Genomic DNA, 12784 nt, shown 5'->3' on the forward strand with positions numbered 1-12784 from the left:
GGAGATGCTAATTGATACACAAGACTATTACAACTGCACCTCTGCTGACATAAGAAACCCAGTCAGAAAAAGCCATCTTCAAGAACCTGTCTCAGTGCTTGGTGGAAGTTAATTTGTATGACATGTTCCAGGATTTTATTCTCCTTGAGGCCAGTTTATTAAGATCCTGCATTCTGACACACACTACCTTATGGATTTTGCGTTGGTGTCCTGGTGACATTTTTTGACGATCACTCATACGTTACCTTTTAGAGTCCCGAATTCCTAGAAAAGATCCTTGTTTAGGACATCAGGTCTTGGAAGAGAGAACATCTTGCTCTACCTTAGCTGCTGCTTCTTCATCTAGGCAAGAAGCCAACTTCCTATAATGACCCTCTGGAATCTGAGTTGAATGAGGTGAAACTAGCTTGATGTGACTATCCATCCCTAAAATGGGTTTTCAGTGTCTGATAGATCTAATAGTTTCTGCATTGATTGCCCTTTGTCCAAAACCATTAAGAGGCTTTCTGGGCACCCAAACAGCCTTAATTCTGTCCTTTAGCGACACCCTACAGTAACTGTATTTTTTTTTACTTTAGTCTTTGTGATCCTAGGTTAGATTAAACTCGCTTTTAAAGATGCATTAGATTTTACCTTCTTTTTCCTCATGTTGTCATTATAGGACCGAGTTAAGTTTGTTTGGATGCCCTAACTGTACATTTCCATACCTTAATGTGTTTGGATTTCTTTTACACTTCACTCTTAAATTTCTGGTTTTATAATGACAATATTTATGCTATCTGAATATTGTATTTTACCCTGTCAGCATTAACTCATCAGTTAAGCTGGGCTCTAGATCATATGTGGTTGGAAGTGTAGGCACAGGCACAATGACCCATTAAAAGCTGGAAGTTGCAGGGAGGAGAGGAGAATAGCAAAATGACTGTCTATCTTTCTGGAAAATAGTCTTTTCCTTTAATATGCCTCAGAGATACTAACTGTCCTTTTTGGTAAGAAGAAAGTCAGTTTAGATGGTCTTCAGAGGTTGTTGATTTAAATCTTACTCTCTTCCCTTTAGGTAAAATCAAGACACTAAAACATGAAGGGAGGAAGAAAATGGTATTCTCTCTTGCTATGCCTTGCAATTTCCCAGCATTTTTTTTTGCAAGCAAGAAGGCATGTGGCCTTATCAAGCACTCAGAGATCTGGCAAACTCTGTTTAAGGCATTATTTTTAGTTTTCCTTCTGGTCATAGGTTCATATCAGAGTTGCAAAGGCAGATTTGTCTTGGACAGCTAAAACAGATTTCTTCAGATGGAAAAGAGGAGAAACAAGGTGGTAAAGGAAAATGGAACATGAGGGAGGAGGTGACAACAGTAATACAGTAACTCCTCGCTTAACGTTGTAGTTATTTTCCTGAAAAATGCAACTTTAAGCAAAACGATGTTAAGCGAATCCAATTTCCCCATAAGAATTAATGTAAATGGGGGGGTTAGGTTCCATTTTTCACCAGATAAAAAACTATATATTGTATAGATATACACACAGTATATGTTTTAAACAAACAATTTAATACTGTTCACAGCTATGATGATTATGAAGCTTGGTTGAGGTGAGGAAGTTAGAGGGTGGAAGAGGGAGGGATATTTCCCAAGGAATGCCTTGCTGCAAAATCATGAACTAGCACTCGGCTGAGCCCTCAAGGGTTAACACGCTGTTAATGTAGCCTCTCACACAAGGCAGCATGAACAGGAGGGAGGGGAGACAGCATAGCAAACAGAGACAGAGACACACTTTGTATGTGGGAGAGAGAGAGAGAGATGCACACTGCCACTTTAAGTAAGCTGACCCACTCTTAAATGCATTGTCTTTTTAAGTGGATCAGGAAGTTGAGACAGCAGCTGCTGCCCCAGGCTCTCTCTGTTTATCTCCATCCATGTCCCCTCCCTGCTCTATATGGAGAAGGGGTAACCAGGGGGCAGGGGTACACCCTGACATTAGCCTCCCCCCCTTCCCCTCCTGCACAGCAAGCAGGAGTCTCTGGGAGCAGCTCCAAGGCAGAGGGCAGGAGCAGCACATGGCAGTGAGGGGAGGGACAGGTGACCTGCCCTGCGATGGATAGCCTGCTGGGCGGCTGCAGCACAGGGAACTTAGAGGAGCGGGGAGCTGATAGGGAGAGCTGATAGGGGGGCTACTGGTTACAAGCCCCCACCAGCTACTGCAACGGGCCTCTCTTCCTGCAAGCAGTGGACAAAGCAGGCGGCTGCCAAACAACGTTAGAAGGGAGCATTGCACAACTTTAAACTAGCATGTTCCCTAATTGATCAGCAACGTAACAGTGAAACAACTTTAACTGAGGAGTTACTGTACAAGGTTCACATCTTTGGTATTTGATGAGGATTTAGCCAAACCTGATGGAGGTGATGGTGTAATCTGGCTCCTTCTTTTTGCCCTGGTCTGATGAAGGCATCTTTCAGGATCAGGATGATGAAGGCCCAGTGGTTTGATGGCAGATTCTGAAGATGCAGCAGATATAGGATGTGTCTCCAGCCATGATGGTGAAGCTGAACTCCTTTCGGTCCACCTGCTGAGCTGTACCCCCAGATAAGAATGTCCAGAAAGGGGTGGCAACGTCATTCTCTTAAAAATTAAGCAATCTAAACCCATCTTTGGTGCTTTCAATTATAAGTTTATGTCAACCTGTGGTGTTACTAGGAGCCTTGACGACTTTTTAAACTTTATAAAAGTAAGCAAATGGGAAGAAAAACTGGTACAAACAGATAGGCCTTTGCACAACGTGCCCCAATTAATCTCTCCTATCCTCAAAGATAAGATAAGGTGCATCAAACACAGATAAGAGAACCTCGGAACCCCTCTTCATTGGAGAAAATGGAAGAGTGAATGAGCCAAACCTTTTAGGAATAAGTAAACTTGCATGTATGTGCCCTATTAAGAAGTTAGGGTAAAGTTCACAATAAGTGGGGTCACACAGGAAGATTTCTGAGGGATCAAAAGTTATGCTAATGTTTTATTTTCCCAATAAAAGTACTGAAAGGGTGCAGAAGATTAAAAGTCTTGCATTCAAGAGACTTTTTAAGTAACTGTCTTTCATTGAAAGAACCAGTCGGAAGTTATATCCAGTATTGGATTATGAAGATTTGAAATAAATAAGGTAAAGTTCACTTTCCCTCTTTTAAGGGAAGATTTCTTGACTCTTGCTCCATGGAGCTTGAGGATGGAGTCATACATGTCACAAAACCTAATTAATCTTCTAAGTTTTGAACACCTTCTCTGCACAGTCCTAGTCTAAAGAAGCCAGCAAAAATAGTTAGAATTAATATAATATCCCTGACATAGTTGGTTGCAGTTTCTATCCTGAGGGGGTGAGGGATAGCTCAGTGGATTGAGCATTGTCCTGCTAAACCCAGGGTTGTGAGTTCAATCCTTGTAGGGGCCACTTAGGAATCTGGGGCAAAAATCAGTACTTGGTCCTGCTAGTGAAGGCAGGGGGCTGGACTTGATGACCTTTCAAGGTCCCTTCCAGTTCTAGGAGACTGGTATATCTCCTATTATTATTATCTTTTTTAGAACATGGAACTTTTTTGAGAGTCTTCTGATGTCAGATTTTCTGCTCCTTTTGCTGGGTATCTTCCTAGGAACCTGTTTCGGAATGGGTCCCCTTCTTTACACACACACCAAAAAAAGTGTACATATACATTCTTCAGCAGAGTCTATACTTTCTTAGACTTTTTAGTATATGTTATAGAGTTAGTTCTGTGGGCCTATCACTGACATTAATTAAATTGGCTCTTCTGATAGGGGGTATGCCCACAATCTAGCTTCATTTCATTGCCTTTGAACCCTTGAGATCTCTTCCCCCTTGCTGATTTACTCTGAAAGCCATTTTCCTGATGGCCTTCACTTTAGTTGTAAGCATGGTTTCCCCTACTCCTTAGTTGGTGTTCCATAATGAGAAGTTTATGCAGTAATTAAGACCATGTCCTCCTTCCCTGTCAACCAAGATGTGGACCTTAGTTCTGTTGCCATTTGCAAAAAACAATAACAAAAAGGCAAAAGAAAGGACTTGTGTTATCTTCAGGGCTCTATAGTTCTACTTTTATAGGACTAAAAAGTTCCAGGACACTCAAGAACTTTTCTCTGAACTTTTGCCAAGAAAAAGCCTTCCAGACCATTGTCCAGTGCATCGAAAAAGTATTGAAGAAGCTTGCCTGGCCAGAGGGCTTGCCTAACCTGTGTGTTTGTCTTTTGTTTGACTAAAGCAGCTGTATGCTGGTCTTTCTTATGCTTTCTTATTATGATATTAATTCAAAATTACCATTTCAGCTGCAGTTGCTTCCAGGTATCTAGTTCTCAGAATGCTATATTGGTCTAGACTTTTGCCTTGTTCAGTGTATGGAGGTACGTCTGGGAAGATACACAGTTACAGGATTGCTAGTTAGATTTTATGTTGTGAATTGTTGCACTGAAGGTTGATTCTAAATTTAATTTCTTCAGTTTTATATGTGTCTTGGTCTCTTTAGCATAACTGAACGGGCGGAGGAGCCAGAGTTTACAGGATATCCCTATTGTAAGGATAGAGTCATCTAGAGAACTTTTTATTCAGTTACTATTTTAACCAACTTTGTTACTGTATTAAGTGTCTAGCACATTTTGGGTTGGTATACAATCAATTCCCATTGGAGAGTTGGCATTTAATTTACAGTGAAGAGGTACAATCCCTATGTTGTGAATCTGTTACCTTGTGCAACCCTTACTTGTTTTATCCTCCTGTTACCTCTTACCCTATACTTAGCTTGTATGCTTTTTGAGGTAGAGGGCCATCCTTTTATGTTGATTGTATCTAACAGTGATCCTTGAATTGGGACCTCTCAGCACTACCTCTGTATAAACAATTATACTGAGATGTAGGAAATCAACGCTGGTAAATATTTATTTTTTTTTCTTTCTGGTTTAGGTCAAGCTGCACAAAGCCATGTTAGTCATATTAGTACTTCATCTGTGACTGAACAATTTTCAGCATTGTTCACTTTAAAAAAAAAACATTTCTATCCTTTCAGTTTCTGTGCTGTAAACAAAAGTAAACATCAAAAGTGGGATGACAGGTGAAGGTCTTTTTATAGTCGCATCAGTACAGCTAAAAATATTGAAGATATTGATAATGCTTTATCTCTTAATCTTTTAGCTTTAATGTTAAAAATGTAATAATTTGGAATTTTTTCACGTTACTTAAAGAACAATGTGACATTTACATATTGAACATATAAAAATATACACCTCTACCTTGATATAATGCTGTCCTCAGGAGCCAAAGAATCTTACCGCGTTATAGGTGAAACCGTGTTATATCGAACTTGCTTTGATCCACTGGAGTGTGCAGACCCGCCCCCCGGAGCACTGCTTTACCACGTTATATCCAAATTCGTGTTATATTGGGTCGCGTTATATCGAGGTAGAGGTGTATTTAAAAGTGCTTTGTGTGTCAGTATAAACAAAAAGGCCATTTTGGGTTTCCAGGAATTGCTAAATAACAAAGCATATTTTAATCTTTTACTATGTTTGGTTTAGAGATGGTAATGATGAATTTCCTAATGTCTTTGATCAGACTGGATTGGTGATTGGGATATGTTGATAACAGAACTCTGTCTAGTCGACTGTGGTAAACTCTTATATTTAAATTCTGGTACTAGAACTGAAAAATACCTTTATTCCAAAACACTTTCTAAACAAGACTGAAATTCTCCTATGAAACAGTGTGCTCTTTTCAAATATGATGTTTGTGTATTAATCAGAAAGTTTGTCAAGTATCAGAGGGGTAGCCGTGTTAGTCTGGTTCTGTAGAAGCAGCAAAGAATCCTGTGGCACCTTATAGACTAACAGACGTTTTGCAGCATGAGCTTTCGTGGGTGAATACCCACTTCTTCGGATGCAAGTGGTGGAAATTTCCTGGGGCAGGTATATATAAGCAAGCAAGAAGCAAGCTAGAGATAACGAGGTTAGATCAATCAGGGTGGATGAGGCCCTGTTCTAGCAGTTGAGGTGTGAAAACCAAGGGAGGAGAAAACAACATCGCTTGCCTCACAACCTAAGTCGTGCAGAACGCAATGCCATCCACAGCCTCAGAAACCATCCTGACATTATAATCAAAGAGGCTGATAAAGGAGGTGCTGTTGTCATCATGAACAGGTCTGACTACCAAAAGGAGGCCGCCAGACAACTCTCCAATACTAAATTTTACAGGCTACTTCCCTCAGATCCCACTGAGGAATACACTAAGAAACTGCACCATCTACTCAGGACACTCCCTACACTAACACCAGAACTAATCAACATCCCCTTAGAGCCCCGACCAGGGTTATTCTATCTACTACCCAAGATCCACAAACCCGGAAATCCTGGACGCCCCATCATCTCGGGCATTGGAACTCTCACTGAAGGACTGTCTGGATATGTAGACTCTCTACTCAGACCCTATGCTACCAGCACTCCCAGCTATCTCCGTGACACCACTGATTTCCTGAGGAAACTACAATGCATTGGTGACCTTCCAGAAAACACCATCCTGGCCACCATGGATGTAGAGGCTCTCTACACAAACATCCCACATACTGATGGAATACAAGCTGTCAGGAACAGTATCCCTGATGATGCCACAGCACACCTGGTTGCTGAGCTCTGTGGCTTTATCCTCACACACAACTATTTCAAATTTGCTGACAATATATATCTCCAGATCAGTGGCACCGCTATGGGCACCCATATGGCCCCACAATATGCCAATATTTTTATGGCCGACCTGGAACAACGCTTCCTCAGCTCCCGTCCACTCACGCCCCTTCTCTGCCTACGCTACATCGATGACATCTTCATCATCTGGACCCATGGGAAGGAGACTCTGGAAAAATTCCACCACGATTTCAACAGCTTCCACCCCTCCATCAACCTCAGCCTGGACCAATCTACACGGGAGGTCCACTTCCTAGACACCACGGTGCAAATAAGTGATGGTCACATCAACACCACCCTATACCGAAAACCTACCGACCGCTATGCCTACCTTCATGCCTCCAGCTTCCATCCCGGACACACCACAAGATCCATTGTCTACAGCCAAGCACTGAGGTACAACCGTATCTGCTCTAACCCCGCAGACAGAGACCAACACCTAGAAAATCTCCACCAAGCATTCTCAAGACTACAGTACCCACACGAGGAAATAAGGAAACAGATCAACAGAGCCAGACGTGTACCCAGAAGCCTCCTACTGGAAGACAAACCCAAGAAAGAAACCAACAGGACTCCACTGGCCATCACATACAGTCCCCAGCTAAAACCCCTACAACGCATCATCAGGGATCTACAACCCATCCTGGACAATGATCCCACACTTTCACAGGCCTTGGGTGGCAGACCAGTTCTCGCCCACAGACAACCTGCCAACCTGAAGCATATTCTCACCAGCAACTGCACACCGCACCATAGTAACTCTAGCTCAGGAACCAATCCATGCAACAAACCTCGATGCCAACTCTGCCCACATATCTACACCAGCAACACCATCACAGGACCAAACCAGATCAGCCACAACATCACCGGTTCATTCACCTGCACTTCCACCAATGTAATATATGCCATCATATGCCAGCAATGCCCCTCTGCTATGTACATCGGCCAAACTGGACAGTCTCTAAGGAAAAGGATAAATGGACACAAATCAGACATTAGGAATGGCAATATACAAAAACCTGTAGGAGAACACTTCAACCTCCCTGGCCACACAATAGCAGATCTTAAGGTGGCCATCCTACAGCAAAAAAACTTTAGGACCAGACTTCAAAGAGCTGAGCTCCAGTTCATCTGCAAATTTGACACCATCAGCTCAGGACTAAACAAAGACTGTGAATGGCTTGCCAATTACAGAACCAGTTTCTCCTCCCTTGGTTTTCACACCTCAACTGCTAGAACAGGGCCTCATCCACCCTGATTGATCTAACTTCGTTATCTCTAGCTTGCTTCTTGCTTGCTTATATATACCTGCCCCAGGAAATTTCCACCACTTGCATCCGAAGAAGTGGGTATTCACCCACGAAAGCTCATGCTGCAAAACGTCTGTTAGTCTATAAGGTGCCATAGGATTCTTTGCTGCTTCTACAGAAAGTTTGTGGTATTCTCCTGAGTTTTATAATAGGGGTGGAGGGGAGTATGTGTGTGTGAGAGAAAATTCATTCTTTCAAAAAATGAGTGGGGAGAGTACAATGTAGTTAAGGGCAGTGTTTGCTATTCACTATAAACCCTACATTTAAGAGATTAATACTTCTACCAAAAAAAATCTTTCCCCAGTCTCCTTGATAGGATTTCCTTTGAAGATCCCCACTGTAGAAACTGCAGGGTATTCTTTATAGGTCTTGGAATAACTTAAAGATAACTCCTGAGGGCCACATACTCTGATCCACAGATATGGATCCAACAGTTCCAACTGTTCCTCTTTCTGTTGGTGACAACAGTCTCTGTAAGATTCCAAGTTAAGCATTTAATTTTAGGATTTTATTTTATAGTCTGGGAGCAACATGTACAAGCTAGTGATAGAAAGGTAAGGGAGGTGTCATTTGATTTGTAAAAATCTACAGAATCATAATTTAAATGGTGTTACCCTCTGTGGCATGACAGCAAGGACTCACTTCCCCCTTGCTGCCTCCAGCTCCAGGTCCTCCGATTGGTGGATATCTTGATAGTACAGTTTCACCGGAAATCGGTTGAGTTTGGTATCAGTTGAAAGCCCTTTCTCCTGTGAACACAATGGTATCAAACATGACAAAGCTAGAATAATTATGTAGATACATACATATTCAAGAAAATGTTTAAAAATCAATGTTTTTTAATTCTGCTTTAACACAGGGATGCATTGCTTACATAAAAGTCATCAATCTTTGGTAATCCTAAGGAACTGAGCCTTGACATGTGGAACTGAAAACATTTATTAATCAACATCATCATCAGTATCATCTCCATCTAGGGCACCACTACTAAGACACATTGTCACACTGATCCTCATCCACACTGTACTCTCACGTCTCCATACAAGGCAGGCTGCTGTTCAAATGTTTGCAGGGTGGTGAGCATCTGGTCTTTGCACATGAGCATTTAATTAGCTGAAGGATTGATTCGAGAGCACGTGGCATTTCACACATAACTGGTGTGATCAGTCCATCCTCCAAGATCTGTTCATATCTAATAGGGGAGGGTAGTTTTGGATTTGCAAAATCATCCGGAGCCAATCCATTGCTTGATAATTTGCCCTCTTTATAGCAGGTGTATATATATACACACCTTGTTAGTGGCAATTTTTCTCTATTTAGCTGCTTCTTGGAAAGCCTCTACCAATGTAACTCTGCAAGTGTCATAATGTTGGTCTTCAAATGGTAAACTCGGCATGTGAATGCCTGCAGGGCATTTATGACCTCATCAGTGACGGCGTCAGACGTTCTGAGCACCTTCAGAGTGAGAGAGCCTTTGGAACTGAATCAAATACCTTCCAGTAAGATAATTTGGTCTTTCCAGCCAACCTTCCAGTAGGGTCACACCCTGACAGAGCGTGGAAACCTGGCAGTGTGGTGTCTATGGTCCCAGTGACAGGAACACATCCCAGAGCAGCAAGCACAAAACCAGAATTTTGCAGATGTCTTTGGTAGTGTCTCACAGAGGACATTAGAACATCTGTGTCTTGTGCAAAAATCTGGAGTTTATTAGCATCTCTGTGCCATTGACAGCTTGCAAGATAATTTTAGGGTTTGTCTATACTTACAGCTAAATCGGCGCTGCTGCGATCGGTTTAGTGATGTAGATTTAGCGGGTCTGGTGAAGACCTGCTAAGTCGATGGGAGAGCACTCTCTCTTCAACATCTTTACTCCACCTCCCCGAGAGGCGGAAGGTAAGTCGGCGGGAGATCATCTCCTGCCGACACGGTGTGGTGTTGACACTGCTGTAAGTCGACCTAAGTTATGTCGACTTCAGTTACGTAACTTAGTGTAACAGTTAGTGTAGCTGAGGTTGACATACAGCTTTAGTGTAGACCAGATCTTAGTGTCAGCCTTATCTTGGGAATTGCAAAGAAACTCTGCCGAACAGTGTGAAGCAGCAACTTCATTGTGCCACGTCATGATGAAATTCTTGAAGCAATTCTCCACGTACTGGAGCATTTTTTCCACAAGGTATGTGATTAACTTGTTCTTTGTGCCAGTATGAGACAGTAGCTTCTTCACTGGGACATCAGCGCTTTCTTCCGCTCTTTATAATACCTTGTCTTTTCCAGCTTTTAAGATATGCACTATTATTCATTTTTGTGGATAAATTGCTAAAAACAATGTCCATATTTCAGTTCATCTTCCATAAGTGCTTTAAGAGCCTTTCTGCTAAGCATTTGTTCCTTTTCAGTCCCATTCAAAGCACATATCTCTCTGTACTTAGCCTCTTCATCAGTCATCGCTGCCACTTTCCTATCCATTAGTGTCTCTGAAAGGCAATTTATGATCTCCAGCTGAGATGCAGTAGTAAAATCAGTATTAGTTTCTGTTGCTTTTTCCTTTTGATGCAACTCATCACATACATTCTTGGCACATCTCTTGAAGAGATATGCGGTGTTGTATTCATAGGTGTCTTTTGGGTCAGTGCACCCACTTTACTTTCCATACAGTTCTCTCTAAGAGTGACTGCTTCATGCAGTTTTTCACTTGTCTCATGTGTTGAAACTGCGCTTTATGGATGCCTTCAGGCTTCCAGCTTACCACAGAAGAAGCAGGTGTTCTCTAAATGTGTGCCATGGGACCTACTGTAAGGTGAGTCTCTACCCCGGCTGGCTCTTGTCCCAGCATCTTCAGCTTTTTCCTGATGCTCATGTATTTCCTCTCCAACCTTGCCAAATTCAGTTTATGGGTGCACTTCCTATAGCATGTAAGGTGCCACCAGGCATTGTGTTTAACCAGCTCCTCCATGGTGGTATTCTGCAAAGATTCAACTGCTAGCTGGTACTCTTTGTCTCCCCATTGATGCCTAAAAATGGTCAAGACCAAAGTAAAAATAAGGATTTTGTAATAATTACAAGCCCAAAGTATCTTATATATGTTTTATATAACAATGTGCACACTATTTGCAGATGGATTCCAGTAATTTCTGCTGACATCTTAACCAGTGCCTCATTACAACTCTTGGCATAATAAACAGAGCTGATAATCAGTCCCACTGAACTGCTTTTTGCTGATGATGGCAAATCAACTTGAAGCACTCCTTCCATTGATAGTAATCTGTAACACTTGAAAAAATATTAATTGGGTATCATGTTCTGAGCATAAACTGATAACACAGTACAGTCAGTCGTGGGCCATAATTTAACTTTGTGAAGGCTACATGGTTGACATATCTGTGTTAAAGTATAATTTAAAAAGTTGATTTTTAAACATTTTCTCTAATACATAGCTACATAATTGGTCTAGGTTTGTTGTGTTTAGTACCATTGTGTTCATGGGAGAAGAGGCTTTTGAATTATATCCAACTCAAACCATTTCTGACAACATTGTATTATCAAAATTTCTACCAACTGGAGGACCTGAAGCTGTGAGCTTGGGCAGCAAATTTATGCTGGCATGCCACAGAAGGTGACTCCACTGAAATTATAGTTTGGTAGATTTTTATGAATCAACTGATACCTCCCTTACCTATCATTAACTTGCCTACAGAATTACACATGCTCCCAGGTTGTTAATACTTTATTTTGATATTACCCCTAAGTAACTTTAGATATAGCATTAACTTCTTCCCTCCTACAGTCCATAAATGCATCTCTTATTTTGTTATGGTAGTTGGTGGCAGTATAGGAGCCTGGATAAATAAATAGGTCCCAAAAGCACCTTTGTTTCATGGAGCAGCACAATGTCAGTAACAAACTAGAATGTAAAGTTATTTTAAAATATCTTGAAGATTTAAAGGTGTTCAATTCCTGTGTTCTTAGTTCCCTGGGCAAGAGGTAAACAGGACACAAAAATTAAGGTAATCTTGGTTTCCTTGTCTGGTCAGTGTTTGACATCTGAGGGCTCTGAAACAATACATTCGACCGTAGGACCCACTTCTTTCTTTAAAGACAAACAGGTTCAGTATTTGTAAAAAATTATTTCCTAGTGTAAAACACAGTTTAACACGTTTTCTAATGCAGTCATAAGAGAGCTTAAAGAAATGCACCCCTAAAGATACTGATATTTAAAAATGCTGAAACTGAAGACATGGATATTGTGGATTAGATATATTAAATTGTGATTGTGCAGATGCTTTGATCTGAACATCTTGTCTAATGTATCCCTTCATGTTCAATACCTGAAATTTTAACAAGAAGAAAAGAATAATATTTTGATGTCCCTACAAAGACAAATTTGTAGACATATGTCCAGAATTCCAAAATGTTGACTTTCTTCTAGCTCTTTGCAGCATCTAATATAGATACTTCTGTTTAACAAAACGGTGTGTGTACGTACATACTAAAATTTCATTGAGCAGAGCAGTAATTTTTTCATTTTTGAAAGAAGTCTTTCTCCTTTCTCTGTTGATATTGCTCCCATTAAGATGTTTATGAAACAAAAGTACATGAAGTATTGAATATCTCAAAGGAAACAATGAACAGGGAACAATCTTGAAATACGCTCAATCTTGGATATAAGACTTCTTTAATAAAAGTAACTGTGAGAGGGAGACCTAAGTAGAAAGGAAGAAACATGACATACTGGCAAATTCACCAGTACATGG

At 41.1% G+C, this 12784-nt stretch overlaps 1 protein-coding gene and 1 long non-coding RNA gene across 4 annotated transcripts in view; one reads left to right on the plus strand and one right to left on the minus strand.

The window, feature by feature from the left end:
* The window catches only part of LOC123363583, a 30773-nt gene extending 21335 nt beyond the window's left edge, over positions 1-9438 (minus strand). For both annotated transcript variants that reach the window (XR_006576817.1, XR_006576818.1), the window contains exons 1-2: positions 9325-9438; positions 8648-8782 (exon numbers count right to left, since the gene is read on the minus strand). This is a non-coding gene — a long non-coding RNA (uncharacterized LOC123363583). The remainder of the gene's footprint in view (positions 1-8647; positions 8783-9324) is intronic.
* Positions 1-12784, plus strand: part of PDE7A (phosphodiesterase 7A) — a 149968-nt gene that overhangs the window by 92985 nt on the left and 44199 nt on the right. The window lies entirely within an intron of this gene.

Source organism: Mauremys mutica, chromosome 2, assembly GCF_020497125.1.
Source record: "Mauremys mutica isolate MM-2020 ecotype Southern chromosome 2, ASM2049712v1, whole genome shotgun sequence".
NCBI lineage: Eukaryota > Metazoa > Chordata > Testudines > Geoemydidae > Mauremys > Mauremys mutica.